The following is a 15,235-nucleotide window of genomic DNA, read 5'->3' as shown; positions in this document are numbered from 1 at the left end:
GCTATTATATTGCTGTAAGGAAATGTTTTCTTTTTTTTCTGTAATAAAGTGGCTCTTGGGTTTGAGTCAGGCAGACTTAAATTCAGCTCCTGCCCTGGTCATTTTTATGCTCCGGTAAATTATTTAGTGTTTAGCGTCTTATAAAATGAGATGAGATTCATAATATCTAACTCAAAGAATTGTGGTAATTATTAAGTGAAATTCAAGTAGAAAAGCACTCAACCCAATGCTGGACCTTATGGTCTCAATAAATGTTAGTTTCCTTTTCTTTAGTCCTTCTATGGTATGTGGTAAGAAGTAAACATTATTTTTCTAGATCCTAAGTGCAGGTGTATGAAACTTTTGAAGTGGAATCCCTGTGTTATTTAATTCTGCCTTATTTGCAACATGTGTGGTGCTTGTCATTTGCTATATTTACCATTATAAGGCTGTAGAAAGAGCATAAGTATGGGACTCAGGAGAACCAGGGTCTGGCTAGCCTCCTGCTCTACTACTAACTTTTGATGTATGATGGGTATAAATTACTTCCCCTTTAGGTGTCATTTTCCTGATTTGCAAAATGAAAGTGTTTTATTATAAGATGATTTCTAAAGATTTTTTCTGATTTAACATTTATGATCTTATGATTTGTGAAGCTGAAGGTATCTTTTTGCGATTGGGTTTTAAGGATTGTTGAGGTTTGGGTTACATTTAGTGATGTAAATGCAGTTTAATATTTTTGAAGGACTTGAGACAATGGGAGAATACTATACTGATAGCTGGTGTTTGGCTTTATCATTGGGAAATAGTTCCAGATACTGAAACTATATCAGTAGTGGCCACTGCCTTTCTTCCCACAGAAGTATGTGACCTCTTTGTGCTGTTCACATGAAGCTATCACCTTTTTACTTTAAGTCATGTGGATTTTATCCTTGGTCTTACAGAACTCCCTTCCCCCCAATAGTTGTGGACATTCATTTTCCTAGGATGATTTGGAGTATGTGTTTATGTTTTAAGTCGTACTTAATGTTTGTAAAGCTAATCTCAGCTCATATGTCACCCACATCAATCCTTCCCTGATGCCTAGGCTAGATCATGTTATTTGCTTGCAAGCTATTTCTCCCTTTTCACAGTCTGGATTATATATAATTTTATAATATCTTTTTTCCAATTAGACCGAAAGCTCTGAAGGGCAGTGAGACCACATCTGGTTTGCTGACTTGTATCTGGGACATAATTACCATCCAGGACATACTTTTTGAATGAATGAATAAAGTAACATCGTTTCCCCATAAATAATAAATGATAGAAATATATGGTAAATAAAAGCTCAAGCTCAAATGTCCATTAGAATCATGATTGTAGCCTTTGCTGTTAACAGTGAATTAAAGAGAAAGAATAATCAAGGTGGTTGCATAAAAGACTTATTGTTTGTTCAAGAACAGTGAACATTCCCTAGTACAGGAATCTACTTTTAAAAACTGTTGGCAGAACTAAGAAGTCAGACTGTCCTTGACCCTTAAGTGTTTTAGAACCTGGGTTTCCTTAAAACTTCAGATAAGTAATAAACATTTTGATTCAATTAAATAACTATTTTACTAATTTCTGGTCTTCATGAACAAGGACTCTACGTAAATTTGCTAAAAAAATTTTTCCCTTATTTTTACCAATTCAGTTTTTAAAAAGTTAATTTCCTTTCAAGTGCATAACACTTTAAAATGAGCTCAGCTGTTTTAGTAGATAAACATGTTGATTCATTTGGTCCAAAGCTACTGAATGTGGCCTGGAGGGGCACAGTTTGTTCTTTACTCTACCCAGTGGCAGAATGTTTTTCTTCCTATCCTCACTAGTGTGGGAAGGGGACTAGAATAAAGGGACTCCCTTTATTTAGTTCACCTGAATTGTTTAGGAGAGATGAAAAAGGTTTTTTCACCTTTTGTTTCTCCTTTCTTGTATTTTAAATCCTGTCATTAATGTAGAGCATACAGTTCTCATCCAGTGTTCATACTGTAATGTGCTTGCTGAATAATAACTCATATATTTCCTTATAGTTTTTACAAAGCCAATTCCATTTTACTTATGCTCTATTTTGCATTTTCTGTTGCTTAAAAGCATAATGAGTCAGAGGTGTTGTTCTAGTTTGCTAGCTGCAGGAATGCAATATACCAGAAATGGAATGGCTTTTAAAAAGAGAAATTTAATGAGTTGCTAGTTTACAGTTTTAAGGCCGAGAAAATGCCCCAATTAAAACAAGTCTATAGAAATGTTCAATCAAAGGCATCCAGGGAAAGATACCTTGGTTCAAGAAGGCCAATGAAGTTCAGGGTCTCTCTCTCAAGTGAAATGGCACGTGGCAAACACAGTCAGGGCTTATCTCTCGACTGGAAGGGCACATGGCGAATACGGTGTCATCTGCTAGCTTTCTCTCCTGGCTTCCGGTTTCATGAAGCTCCCTGGGAGGCGTTTTCCTTCTTCATCTCCAAAGGTCACTGGCTGGTGGACTCTCTGCTTCGTGGTGCTGCAGCATTCTCTGCTCTCTCTGAATCTCTCATTCTCCAAAATATTTCCTCTTTTATAGGACTGCAGTAAACCAATCAAGACCCACCCAAATGGGTGGAGACATGTCGTCCCCTAATCCAGTTTAACAACCATTCTTGACTAAATCACATCATCCAGGGAGATGATCTCATTACTGTTTCAAACATACAGTATTGAATAGAGATTATTCTACCTTTATGAAATGGAATTTATATTAAACATGGCTTTTCTTAGGGGGCATATATCCTTTCAAACCAGCACAGGTGTCTTAAGGGATATTGCATTTTGAGGATGGAGTTAGTTTTAGAAGCAAAGAGAAATATGTTATGTCTGTTGGAGTTGGAATAATAGCTATATTCACATAATGAATTTATGGTAGATATTTTATGAAGTATGTAAATAAATTTTATAATAAGCCATGGGTGATCCATGGTATTTTTAAATAGCTTTTGGAATATGATCACAGTGTGTTGGTTCTACTATTACATAAACCCTATAAATAATTGTTTCAATATATGTTGTTTCCTTTGTCTCATACCATGTTAGGGGCTGTGAATTTGCAAAGATCAATAAGAAATTCTCCCTGCCCTCAAGGAGCTAAGTGTCTGTGAATCATTTCCCAAAATATTCAACGTTAATAGTGGGTGTTCCTCCAAAATACAACTCTGTCCTTGAGAAAGTTTGGAAAATACCTGTACTAAACAAAATTGAATAGGTTTCTTTAAATATAGAGTTCTCAAAAGTGTATGTTGTGATGTACAAAGTGTAATTGTGTACATAATTCCAAAAAAGTAGTTACACTTTTTTTAAACTTTTAAAATTGTATAACATATATACAAAGCAAAGAAAGAAAAAGCATTAAAAGCACTCTTCAAGTAGTTACAGATCCCAGGGTTTGTCATGGGCTACCATACCATCCTCTCAGATTTTTCTTTCTGGCTGCTCAAGAACATTGGCGGCTAGAAAGAATAAGTATTTTTTATCATCAAAATCGGCTTTTTGTGTGTGTGTGAAAAATAACATGTATATGAAAATGCAATAAATTTCAAAGCACAGTGCAATAGTTGGTTGTAGAACAGACTTCAGAGTTTGGTATGGGTTACAGTTCCACATTTGGTTTTTAGAGACTAAAGTACTGGAGACTAAAATATTGATATAATGATTCAGCAATCATACTCGTTTGTTAAACCCTACCATCTCTGTATAATTCCATCATCACCTTTGATCTTTCTCCCACTTTTTAGGGGTATTTGGGCCATGTCCATTCTAACTTTTTCATGTTGGAAGGGACTGTCAGTAATATAGGGTAGGGAGATGGAACTAGCTGATGTTCTGGAGAGGCTGGCTTCTCAAGGTTTTGAGATTTACCTGGTCCAGGGACCCATCTGGAGGTTGTAGCTTTCTGGAAAGTTACCCTTGTGCATGGAACTTTTGTAGAATCTTATATATTGCCCTAGGTGTTCTTTAGGAATGACTGGAATGGTTTTGGTTGGGGTTTGGCAAGTTATGATAGGTAGCAATGTCTAACTTGAAGCTTGCGTAAGAGTGACCTGCAGAGAGCAATTACACTTTTGCAAGTTTTTTCAGACTCCTTGATAAAACTTTTCTTTTTGTCTTATGATATTTCTAGAGTGGGACCTGAATGGAGGGGAGAGGGTAAGAGAGGTAATGGCAGTAGTACATTCAAGAGGAAGATGGTTAATTTATACACTCTGGGAAAACGATGGACTAAGGTAATATTCTTATCTGGCTTACACCACTAAGTGCTATCTCAAAATGTAGCATTTGCTGGAGAATCTCTATTTATGCTTCCTAATGCTTTAAAGGTGGATAAGGGTCTTGGATCTTCTGATTAAATTAGTAAATTGAAAATGGAAATTGGTGAATATGAAATGACAGTTATCATCTCAAATTCAGCCTGTCGAAAAGCAGACTTATCATTTATTCCAAGGAAGTTACATTTCCCAGCCTTTTAATTTAGATTATGTTGTTTTCCTCCTTTTTTAGGTACTTAAGCTTGAAGTCAGTCATCATTGACCTTTAACGTTGTCTTACCCAGCCATACGCCTGACTTCTATAACCAAATCCTGCCTTATTTTTCTATAAAATTCATGTGTTCTTTTGTCTTTCCTTTGCCATCATCTGGTTTAGAGTCCTATGAAGTCAGTGATCAGTAAATATTTGTAAAATGATTGAATCTGTATTACTGAAATATACTCCAATGGTATATGTGCTTCCAGACTCTCCGTATTCTTCTCAGGCTTATACCACATTTATCATGTTGATAAACTATGTGATTATGTTGCATTTCTGCTCTAAACTCTCAGTAGCTCTCTGTTGCCTAGCAAAATCATCCAGTTGTAATAACCTGGCACTGCTGTCCAGCACCAGTCTACTATTCTATATTTTGACCTTGTTCCTTTTAGATTTATAGCATATGCTCTCTCCAAATAACACTACTTTCACCATTTCCTGAAAACTTCTTACTTTAACAGCTTCTAACTGGTGCCGCATGTCATTCCTTCTACTTGTAATGCCTTTTTTTTTTTTGCCGCATATTTAATTATCTAAATCTTAACCTATCAACAAAGTTTACATTAAATGCTCCTACCTCCATGATCTCTCCAGCTAAGAGTGCTGTTACTTTCTCTGAACAGATAAATTTTCCCCCTGTAAATATAATTCATACTACTATTTTGGCATTGTTCATATATATTATGATAGATATTTCTATATGTGATTTATCTCCTCTAAGATTTTAAGTTTCTTAAAGCAAATATGGTATAGAGGTTGGCTGCGGTAACAGATAAGGCTCCAAATCTCATGCAGTTAAATTTTTCTTGCTCATAAAGTCTAAAACAAGCACAGTATTCCTGATTGGTAGGCTCCTTCAATCTGTTTCTTCACCACCTTCAGCAAATGGTACCTGTCAACATGTGTTCATCTGCATGAAGCCAGAAAGGGGAAAAAACCCAGAAGATCACCCTTGGAAAGTTGTTAGTGGATGAAGCCTGAAAAAGCACACATCATTTCTCACATTTCATTAGCTAAAAGTCAGTTAAATGGCCATACTTTAACTGTAAGGGAGACTGGGAAACACGTGCCTAGGAAGAAGGGGAACTGGTCTGTGTGAAAACATGGCAGTTTTTCAATGTGCTTCGTCAGCTTTGAAGTTAGATAAACCTGGATTTAAATTCAGGCTGTACCACTTACCAGCTATGTGATTTTGGACAAGTTACTTATCTTCTCATCTGTGAGATTTAACTTGGATAATACAGGTAAAATACTTGGCATATAGTAATTATTCAATAAATCTTAGTTATCAGCCTCCTCAGCAATGTATCTTCTGCCTCTGTTGCATAGATGCTTATTATATAAATGTTGAATGTATTTAAAACTGGCTAGTTTAAGGAGTTTTATTTAGTTAATTCCTATTATCAAGAGATCTATCTATACCAGAACTTATCAACTATACTATATTGGGCGTTGCGACGGTAGCTCAGTGGCAGAATTCTCACCTGCCATGCCAGAGAACTGGGTTCGATTCCCAGTGCCTGCCCATGCAAAAAAAAAAAAAGTTTAAATTATACTCTATTGAATTATATTATTTTTACTAAATTAAGTATTTTATAAATATACTTTGAAAAACAATTTTTTGGAAAGGATCAGAAGACAAAATAGGAAAATGTACTAGAAAATAGAGTAAAAAAGAAATAGATGGAGGGTGGGCAATGTGGCTCAGAGTTCTCGCCTACCATGCCACAGTCCCGGATTTGTTTCCTGGTGCCTGCCATGGTAACAAAAAGAAAGAAAGAAAAGAAATAGATGGAAAATAGAGAAAAAGCTAAGAATATTAGAAGACAGGTCTATAAGTTTCCAACATCAGAATTAGAGATTTTCAGAAATCAGAAGAAATCAGGGTGAAGTCGACACCCTTAATGAAATAATTAAAGAAAATATTCCAGAACTGAAGGACATGATTTTTTTTTCAGATTGAAAGGGCTGGTCAAAAACATTGCACATTGTTGATAATAGACCTATGCTAAGGCACATCATTGTCAAGTTAAAAAGCAGGACCACACAGAAAAAGGCTTTAGACTTCTCAACAACAGGAGAAACTGGAAGGCAGTGCAGCAGCAGTGCCTTCAAAACTTCTGAAGAAAAATGATATCTAAACTATTCTAAAGTATTAATCAAGTTTAAGGTAGGATAAAGATATTTTCAGAGAGACAATGTCTCAAAAAATTATCTCCAAGAAGCCTTTCCTCAGGAAGCTGGGGAATGTGTTTCATAAAAAATAAGGAAATATATCAAGAAAGAGAAACACCTAGGAGAGAGGAGTTCTGACTTTGGAGAGGGGGTCTAGAGACTACTTTTTCTTAACAAACCTAATAGATTTAGTTGATTTTAAAAACCTGTATGCCTGTGTAACATTGATAGAAGTAAAACCTGAAATACAAACAGCAACAGCAATACCCTGTGATTCTTTTCTATTGCTGAAACTTTGGATTTTGGACAGTCAATCCATTAATTTTAGCAGATTTATTCCAGATCAGTATTTTCATGAATTGTTTTGGCTTCTCACTGAAATCTATATGACAGTTGGTTTAGTTTAGTTTCTGTGGCATGTAATTGGATTTGGAACATGTAAACCTGTCTTGTCATTGTCTTCATTACTTAGCCACAGAACCCTTATTTTTGGGTGAAGTGATGGCTGGCAGTTTGTCCACACTAACCACTCTCGTTTCAGCGTTTCCCAGATTAACCTAATACTAAATGCTTTTATTCTGTGCCCCCTATTCTTATATGTGTGTTTGTGTATTCTATTTGTATTATGCTATTCTCTGTGTTTCATTATGCTGTAACTGTTCGCAAATGGATTCTTATGTGGACCTTTATTTTTTGGGGTGGCGGGGCTCTCCTTGATTTCCTTGTCTTTGCACTTTCTGTTTCTTTAGTGTTTCAGTAGCAGGGATAACTTTGTGTGGTGAGAAACAGCTGTGCTCTTCTCATGACACCTGTGGTGGTTTGGAACTGTAGGTACCCCAGAAAATCATATTCTTAAGACTGATCGTTCCTGCGGGTGTAAACCCATTGTAAGTAGGAACTTTTGACGAGGCTACTTCAATTAAGATGTGACCCACCTCATTCAGAATGTGTCCTAATCCTATTACTGGAGTCCTTTATAAATGGAAGCAAGACAGAGAAGAGAAAGCTTTGGAAGCAAGAAGCTGAAAGTAGTGAAACCCAGAAGAGAAGTGAACGGCTAGCAGATGCTGCCATGTACCTTATCATGTTGCAGAGGACCCAAGGATTGCTGGCAGCCGGTTTTGGGAAGAAAGCATTGCCTTGATGATGTCTTGATTTGGACATTCTCAGGGGTTCAAACTAAGCTAATAAATTCCCATTGTTTAAACCAACCCATTTCATGGTCTCTGCTTTGAGCAGCCTTGGAAAGTAAAACAAAACCTCTCTGCAAAATGTGGATTGAAGGGTAGAGTAGGAGGCTTGTGGGTGGTTGCAAGGGCTGAGGAATGCTAGCAGCTTCCAGCTTTTCTAGTTCAACAGCTTCTAATCATTTTTGCTATCTCTACCCCACAATGTTTTTAATGACTTTGGGATTCGTGATTAACTGATTTACTATTACTTTCTTATTGCATACTTATTTGTCAGATTCAGAGTTCTTAATCATTAGTAAAAAACTAATTTACTAGTTAAATTTTGCTAATTTAAGCAGAAAGGGGATTTGTTATAGATGTTGGGGGTCTCCCTGAACTGCTGCAGTGGCCAGGCTGTCAGGATTGGTGCTACATAGCCAGGAACAGTGAGAACCTCTATTTTTAAAATATCTGTTGACTAACACTCAGTAATTTACTATCCTGTTTTTGAAGGTTGCTGTGCTTTATTGCATTACTGTTATACTCTTCATGGTAAACTTAAATTTGAGAAATTACTGCATTTTTTTTTTTTTTCTGAATAGAAGTCAGTGGTGGAAAATGATGGGATGAGTAGATTTGTATGTTCTGGGTTAAATCCAGGGATGGGGAGAAAGAGGAGAAACAAATTTTCAAAAGATGTAAGCATAACTTTGGTCTACTTTGTGTTTGAATGTCCCTTTTTGAGAAGTTAAAAGATAGCCTTAATTCAGTGCATTTCTTAGGGTGTTCTTGTTAAAACATAATTCAGATCCCTTGATTAAAACCCTTCACTGGTTTCCTATCTTATGTAGAAGAAAATCTAAACTGCTTATGATAATATTTAAGGCTCAAAGTGATTTGGACGGAGGTGGATTTACCATGAAGCTGGTAAAACTTAAGGACTCTTCGTTGCACAGGATGTTTCCAGGGCTTGACATGAAATGATTATGGCCACTATAGTTTTCCACTTTGACTTCCTCAGTGTCCGATGCCTATCCTATCTGGTGATGTTGGTATAGCCATGGGCAGTTTCGGAATCCTAAAGAGAGGTGAGTGAGATTGGTGGAATACATTTCTGTGATTGGCAGTCACTTTTACGTGTTGTTTAGTTATTGCTTGCTGATCCAGTATAGGAATAGCCCCTAGGCTCCTTATGTCTGCCTACTCTGCCCCCTCAGCTGGCATTGTCAAATGAAGGTGCAAGGCCAGCAGTTGAATGATAATATGACCTTTTCCTGTGGCACCTACCCAACACAGGAAAAATTTGGACAATAGTGGAAAAACAAAGATTCCAATGTGTAGATCCATTTGCAGGTTTGTGAGACAGTCTTCTAATTTTATAGCTTATATGCGAGAGGAACATGAAAGAGGTTTTCACAAGTTTGATAATTTGAAGTTATTTATATGGCATTACCAAGAGTCAGTTGTGAAGCTGAAAGAAAGTTTTCTGAACTATCAGTTATAAAAAATAAATGCCCACTCTCTATGCTATTTTTTTTGTATGCTGTATGGCGGGGTGACATTTCACTATTTTTCTTTGTGAGTATCCTGTTATTGCAGCACCATTTGTTTAATTTTTTTTTTTTGTTTTTTTTTTTTTTTTGCTGTTTTGTTTTTCTTTGGTGGAGGAAAGATGGACCAGGAATTGAACCCGAGTCTCTCGCATGGCGAGTGAGAATTCTACCACTGAACTACCTTTGCACCCCCTCTCTGTTCTAGATGAAAGACTGAACTATTCTCTCTGGTCTCTTTCTAGAAAATACTACAAATTATTGTCATATCAAAAGGCAACGAAGTAGGAAAAATTATTATAAATGTATACAAGGGAATGAGTTAATGAAAATATTATGTTATTATTAATTAGGTTTTTTTATGTGACTGTTAACTTTCAAAAATTTGTAGTTTGATGTCGTTTCCTTTCACATTCTAAATAAATACTTAGTTTAGGGTCTAATTTTGTTTTCATAATTTTGTGTCAGTTGTCTTAAAGAAAAGCTGTGTAAGTTTCAAGCTCCTTTAAAAAATGGATTCATCCATAGCTCTCTTCTTTTCTTCTCTTTAACCTCATTACCCCTCACTACATTCTAATCACATTAATCTTTTTCATTCCTCAAATGGATTATGTTTGTTCTCAGTATCAGGGCTTTTGCACTTGCCCACTGTCTTCACTTAACTTTCTGAAGGACTTTTCATTATTCAGTTCTCTTCAAGTATTGTGGTGGTTTAGAACTGTAGGTACCCCAGAAAATCATGTTCTTAAAGCTGATCCATTCCTTTGGGGGTAAATCTATTGTAAGTAGGAACTTTTGATGGGCTTACTTCAGTTAAGGTGTGGCCCATGGTGTGGGTCTTAATCCTTTTCCTGGGGTCCTTTATAAACGGGATTAAGATAGAGGAGAGAAAGCCATGGAAACAAGAAGCTGAAGTCAGCCGAAATTGGTGAAATCCTAAAGAGAAGAGAGTGACTAGCAGACAAGCCATTAGCCTTGCTATGTGGCAGAGGAGCCAAGAACTGCCAGCAGCCAGTTTTCGGGAAGAAAGCATTGCCTCGATGCTTTGATTTGTGCATTCTCACAGCCTCAAACTGTAACTAATAAATTACCATTGTTTAAGGGCAACCCATTTTTTGGTATCTGCTTTGAGCAGCCTAGGAAAATAAAACAGGTGTCTTTCATTCAGTTTCTTTGACTGAATGAGGTAGCCTTTCCTTTCTCCCTCATCTCTCCCACATAACCTGTTTTATTTTCATAACACTTTTCAGCATCACACTTGTTTGTTTCTATATAGCTGTTGGTTGTCTATCTGTTTTATAATATAAGCTCATTGTGTGAGAGCTATATGGTTTACTTCTGTAATCCCAGAGCTTAGAATAGTGCCCGGGCCATAGAAAGCACTCAACAGATGTTTGTTGAAATGAAGAATTACTAATGAGCTTGAACTTGTACATTTTGCCAACTATTTATTTACTGGTGCTATTTGTGTGTTTGTGTGTGTGTGTCATTTGTGTATTCACAGAATGGAACCTGGTGTGTCTTATCGATTTGTATGAATTATTTTGTAATCATTACTGCTGCAAATATTGGTTGTCTGTTATCTACCATTTTATATATATATATATATTTTTTTTTTTTTTTCACATACTCATGCTTTATTGGGAGGTGCAATCCCAGGGCAGGAAGAGGGAGGGGAGAAAGAAGAGAGGCAGGAAGTGAGGAGAAGCAAACAGCACTGGGCTGCACTCAGGTCGTGATCTTAAAGGCCATGGCCAGTTCTTGGCAAGGGATGATGCAAGAGAACTGAGTGTTCAAAATGTACAGTATCTACCATTATCTTTCAGTTAAAAATATTTTGTAATAGAATAGTAAAGCAATCAGAAAAGCATAAATAAAGATGAAATAAGCACCCAATAACCCATCCTTAGTTTTGTCACGTTTAAGCACTGGATCCTTTTTTAAAAAATTAAACATGATGTGCATATGAAGCTTGTGCATCCCTCCCTAGTCTTACTCCCTCTCCTTTTCCCCTGCTTATCTCGAGGTATACCAAGTTCAGTGTTTATCATTCCCATGCATTTATATTAAAAAAATTTTCCTGTGCAAAATTACATATATAAACAATAGAAATAGTCCGTTTTCAAACTTAATGTAAATGATATCCTCTTTTTCAAACTTTTCTTAACATTGTATTTTTAAGATTCATTTATGTTATATAGAATTCATTTTTGCTGCTGTATGGTATTGCATGACTAAACCACACTTTAACTGTTCTTCTCTTGAGGACACTAACTGTTCTATTGAAGGACCTTTAGGTGGTGCTCATGCAAAAATGGTGCATTGAATGTTTTTGTACATGCACCGTGTATATGTAAAATTTATTTCCTAGGGTATCTAACTGGGAGTGTAGAATTGCGAGGTCATAGGATGTGCCCATCCTTAATCTTTACTATATTTTGTCATATTGAGTTGTAGTTCTTTTAGGGCTTTCTAAATACAAAATCATTTCATCTGTGAATGGTCAGCTTTATTTCTTTCTGATTTGGATGCCTTTTATTTCTTTATCTTGCCTGTTAGCTCTAGCTAGAACTTCTAGCACAGTGTTGAATAACAATGGTGACTTATAATGAAACTTATTTCTCTATATCCTTGCCATCACTTTGTTTTGTCAGACATTATTTTTTATCAATCTGATATGTGGGAAATGGTCTTTGGTATTTAAAATTTGCATTTCCCTGGTTACTGTGAGGTTTCTTTTTATATGTTTATTGGCTGTTCAATTTCTTTTGTAAATTGCTTTTTCTCTCCTTTGCTGTATTCCATGCTCCTTCACTTTTTTTGTATTAGATGAATTTGTCTTATTGATTTGTAGGAATTCATCAGGTATTTTGGTTTTTAGTCATTTGTTACTTGCATTGCAGATATCTTCTTTCAGTTTTCATTTGCCTTTTAAATTATGTTTATACTGAATACAAAAATTTATTGTTTTAATAAAGGTGAATTTACCATTCTTTTCCTATATGGCTTTTCTTTTTATATCATATTGAAGAACCTCCTTCCCTCCACCGAGGTTATAAAAATAATCTCTTTATTACTATTGTTACAGAACAAATTACAACCAATACCTAGTTCTTTAAAAATATATAAATATTTATTATCTCAGTTTTTGTGGATCAGGAGTATGGGAGCACCTTGTCTGTGTGATTCTGACTGGTTTCTTTTAAGGTTGCAGTCAGGAAGTTAGTGCTGTAGTCATCTGAAGGTTTGGGACTAGAGGATTTGCTTTTTTTTTCTAACTTTTTTTTACTGTGAAATATAACCTATATACAAAAAAAGCAATAAATTTCAAAGTACATTTTAATAAGTAGGTATAAAACAGATTTCAAAGTTTAGTATGAGTTCCACAATTTCAGGTTTTTCCTTCTTGTTGCTCCAAGACACTGAAGACTAAAAGAAATAGCAATATAATGAATGATTCAGCAGTCATACTCATTTGTTAAATCCTATCTTCTCTATTATAACTCTTCCTTCTCCCAATCTTTAGGGATATTTGGGATCTACCCCTTCAAACTGTTTCATGTTGGAATGGGGCATTGACATTATGGGATAGGAGGATGCAACTAGTTGATGTTCTTGGAGAGGCTGGCACCTCTGGGTTTCAAGACTTATCTGGCCCAGGAACCATCTGGAGATTATAGGTTTCTGAAAAATAACTTAGTGAGTGAAACTTTTATAGCGTTTCAAATAGAGCCCTAGATATTCTTTGGGGTTTACAGGAATACTTTTGGTTGGGGCTTGGCATACCATGGAAATTAGCAGTATCTAACTGAAGCTTGCATAAGAATAATCTCCAGTATAGCCACTTGACTCTATTGAAACTCTCTTAATCACTGATACCTTATTTTGTTAGATTTCTTTTCCCCCTTTTGGTGAGGAGGGTGTTGCCATTGCTATTTTTTTTTTTCTCCCTAGGATTTGCTTTTAAAGATAGCCCACTCACTATGTTGGTAAGTTGGTGCAGTTTATTGGCAGGAGTGTCTTCATGTTATGGAGGCTGGCTTTCCCAGAGTAAGTGATCTGTGAGAACACAGTGGACCATAATGTTTTTTATGATCTAGCCTTGTAAATCATTCACAGCCTTATCCATTGTGGGAGGACACTATACAGGGGCTTGAATACCAGGGAGTGAGGAACAGTGGGGACCAGTTTTGTGTTTGGCTGCCAGAGTCTCCTGTATTTTTTAAATCCATTTGGAATTATGTGTGCTTGTGTCAGTGTGTGCGCATGGTGTTAGGGATGGGATCTGACCTTATTGTTTGTTTTACAAAGGAATAATAATGGTCTCGGCACCATTTGTTGAATCATCTATCATGTCATTTTGTCATATATCAGTGGTCCATATGTATGCGTTTGTTTCTGGGTTTTCTGTTCTTCTCCTTTAACCCATTTTTCTATTCCTGTGCTTATGCCACTTTACAACAAGTCTTGATTTCTATAAAGAAAAGCTCTGTTTTCTTTTTCCTTTTTCAGGGTTGGTTTGACTCTTCTTATCTCCAAAGGGCCATTATTTATCCATTAAGACAGTAATGGTAAAACAAAAACAAAAAAAAACACCATTTGAATTTTAGAATTGGTTTTCCACATGCCATGAAAAATCCTGAAGGGATTTTGCTTAGTTTAAGGAATATATAAATATAACTTTTTTTCATTAAAATTAATATATTCTCATTAAAGATTTGTAACATACAGATAAGTAAGGGAAAACTTAAAAAAATTATCTATAGCACCATCATCCAAACATTACCATTGTTGTGGCTTTAAGAAGGCTTAAAGATTTAATTTTGAAAAAATCAAAGGCATCATATACTGGGGAAAATAAGGTTTAATGCAGTGTGTTTCTATAAATCATTAAGATAAAGTCAGACAATCAGTTGATGGATATTTGGATGATTTCAGCTGTCTTTGTTTTCTTTATAAAGATAATACTTAGAGCCAGTTTTTAAAATTATTTTTGGTATGGCTATAGTTATGGCTTTTTATACATATTGCCAAATTAATTTTAAAAGTATTCCATTCTTAATACTCTTTTTTACAGAATGGAAGAATAACTGTTTCATTTCACTTTTAGAAGCATTGTTAATTTGATGTGTAAAATGTATTATTCAATTTTAGTTTTTAACTTTTAATTTTTCTAATTTTTCCTATGTGTAAGTACATTTCCTGCTTCAGAATTTTCTCTTCATAACCTTTATATATTTGGCATGTTTTCTTTTTACTTTTATGGACTATATTTATGATAAATATATTGTTTTGGCATTATTTCTGTAAATATTTTCCTGAATCTGTTTGCCATTGGATTTTGTATATTTTTGTTGTTTTGGGTCAAAGAGAATTCATGTTTCCTTTTTTTAAAATTGGTTATTGTTTTTGGCTTATGGGTTTATTTTTTAGCCTAAAGAAATTTTATGTGTTCTACTCTGCTTCCTTTCTCTTTCCCCTTTTCCTTTTAACTGTTCCCTTGATGTCTGCTTTTGCTTCTAATCAGAAAATCCTTCCTACATCTGGATGATTTGATAGATATATATTTTATATTCTTTTGTAATGGTTTTGTTTTTAAACCATTATTTTACTCTTAAAGACATTAATATTTTGTTTTGTGTATAGTGTTTGCTCAAAATAGACTTTTCTCATTTCAGAGTGTGACCCACATAAAAATTAAAGTAAAATTGACTTTCTTTTGCTGTACAATTCTATGAATTTTAACATGTTTAAATTTGTATAACCACCATTACAGTCAGGATAAAGAAT

At 35.3% G+C, this 15,235-nt stretch overlaps 1 protein-coding gene across 6 annotated transcripts in view; it reads left to right on the top strand.

Annotated features, from left to right (window-relative positions):
- The window catches only part of AKT3 (AKT serine/threonine kinase 3), a 430,706-nt gene that overhangs the window by 56,777 nt on the left and 358,694 nt on the right, over window positions 1-15,235 (top strand). The gene's annotated exons all lie outside the window — the stretch shown is intronic.

The sequence above is a fragment of the Tamandua tetradactyla genome, chromosome 7, assembly GCF_023851605.1.
Source record: "Tamandua tetradactyla isolate mTamTet1 chromosome 7, mTamTet1.pri, whole genome shotgun sequence".
NCBI classification, from domain to species: Eukaryota; Metazoa; Chordata; class Mammalia; order Pilosa; family Myrmecophagidae; genus Tamandua; species Tamandua tetradactyla.
This window is presented reverse-complemented; position numbering and strand designations above follow the sequence as displayed.